Consider the following 2,591-nt stretch of genomic DNA (forward strand, 5'->3'; position numbering starts at 1 on the left):
AAATAGTATATTCACATTGGATATTGTCTTAGTTATCCACTGCTGCTATAACAGATATAATAATAAGCATATTATTTTAATAACCAGAAATCTGTTCTCTCACAGTTTTGAAAGTTAGAAGTACAAATTCAGAGTGCTGGCTCTAAAGGGATGTTTTCTTGTTGACACTTGTCACATTTTCCCCTGGTCCCTCTCACTCTTGGGGGGGTCTAAAAAATTAGTCCCACCGAGTCTCCACTTCTCAGTCACACATGAACAATAATCATTCACTTAGAAGTTCCTTATTGCAAAGCAAAAGTACACTTCAGAGAAAGAAGCGGGTCTGCCTCTGCAAGTGGAGAAGACCTGGTAGAACTGCGAAGCACAGATTAGATTGGGTCAAAGTGAAAGTACACTTCAAAGAGAGAAGAGGGTCTGTCTCCACCAGTGGAGAAGACATTTTGGGGTTGGGGTGCACTGGCTTATAAAAGTATGGGGTCTCTTTCTCTAAGGGCGGGCTAATACATATTGATTAGGAAGAGTGGTATGTTGAATATTCATCAATTTTTAATAAAGGGGCACAGGCTTCTTGGAAACGAAGTTCCTTCTGCAGTTGTCAGCGCTACGCGTTGGATTCATGGGTTGTCCGTCTGCAGTCAGCTACTTCTATTAGAGTTTCAGGTTCTGATTATCCTTCTCTCCGTCTCCAGGCTGTTCTTCTCAGTGTTACTGTTCTTGTTGGTCTTGAGATGTCCTCTCCCCATTTCTTGATCTCTGTTTAGTAGGAGAGGACTCAGCCAAAGGGGGAGGATATGAGTCAGAGAAAGAGAGGCCCAGGGCCCAGGGGTTCTAACTTCTCCCTGACACACTCTGAGGACAGGTCCTTGTCTCGTTTCAGCATCTGTATTCCTTGGAGATTTCCATACATCTTGATATCTGTCTTCCTCTGGATCTAGGAGCTTCACAGTGCAGGAACCCCAGAACCAAAGGACACTTTCCATTGTTGGTTCTTCTTTCTTGGTGGCACTAGGCCTCTCTGAGCTCAGCTTACTTTTTTCTCCTTTTACATCTCAAAAGAGATTGACACAAAAAAGAATTGAAAATTGTATCTGACCTCATTAACATTATGAAAGCAAGGATTTATAACACAGAGGATAATTACATAAAATCAAAGCTAATTACATCAGATTAAATCATGGGAGATCTCACCAGGAAGATGATAACTATACCTTAAGTACTAAACCACTGAGAATCAGTTCCAAGGCAAGCTGACACAAAACCTTAATAATCACAGGTATCAATTATCAAAAGACTAAGAGGTCTACCTAGAATTAGGTGAGCATACAGTCTCAGTGTATAAGAATGTGGAAGGTCACTGCAAAAACAAAACTGGCATTATTCTTGGAATTCTATATTTCACAATATATACTACTGATATACAAAAAATCCTGACTATGACAGTGAAAAGAGCATCTGTTTCCTGTAAAAATAATGATAATAAAAGAATGATAAGATAACCAGCTAATAATGATTAATCAGTTTTAATTTTTAATTTTCCCACGAAAATATACCCATTCCAAACCTCAATATTTAATTTTAAATTTCATCATTCTATGACTTTTATTCAGTTCCTAGTACATGTAAGGAGTCCTGGTGTGGCTTTGTAGGATAAGCACTTGATGACAAAGTCGATTTGAACCTTGAGGGAGGTGACAGTTCAAACCCACTAGCCATTCCTTGGAAACCCTATGCAGAGTCGGCATGAGTCAGAAGTGACTCCATAGCATTTACCAACAGCAACAACAGTACATGTAAAGCACTGGACTAATTAACATGGTTAAAAAAAGGAGGTGATTCATTAGCAATGATCGCCTTTTAAATTACTCACAATTTAGTAAGTAAAATAAAGGCATTTAAAAAGATAGCTAATCTTTGTAAAGCAAGAAATAAAGTGATCTTCAAAGGTGGGGGCAATCACACCACACCACACCACACCATGCCACACCACACCACATCAAAGCCATTATTGGTTTTCTTGACTAAAAAGGAATGCCTTTTAATCAGATAAATAACAATGTTTTTAAGTATCTCCAAAAGCCCCCAATTTTTCCTAGCAATTAGAACAGAAAGAAGAAGAAGAATAAAAAAGACAAGCACAGTGCCTATCTCCCATGATTTTACTACTTAGATAACAAAGACCAGATGTAAATCTCGAAGCGTAAATACTTTATTATATGATACAGAATGTAAGTGGAGTAAGGAAAAGGGAAATGAAATCCTACTAAGCTTGAGAAAACAGTGAAAAGAAGGAAAGAAGAAAGGATGACCGCTATGAGATAAAGAGAAAACTTGAGCAAAGATGGGGTGTTAATAATGAGCATTGTGTTCTGGGAAGAGTGAACATATAAAATTATTTTTATAACACATAGCTCTTCTCAGAAAAAAAATAATTATGCTATACTGAAATATTATGGTAACTAAAACAGCCATAAATAAACAATGGGATTGAAGTAGGAAAATTTAGTTCAAAATACAGTATGGGGATCCTGTAAGTTAATAAAAAAATAAACATTTGTTTGGAAGTTAAATGCAAAATGGATTGTAAGAGAGAA

This window comes from Chrysochloris asiatica, unplaced genomic scaffold (genome assembly GCF_000296735.1).
Source record: "Chrysochloris asiatica unplaced genomic scaffold, ChrAsi1.0 scaffold00017, whole genome shotgun sequence".
Classification (NCBI taxonomy): domain Eukaryota; kingdom Metazoa; phylum Chordata; class Mammalia; order Afrosoricida; family Chrysochloridae; genus Chrysochloris; species Chrysochloris asiatica.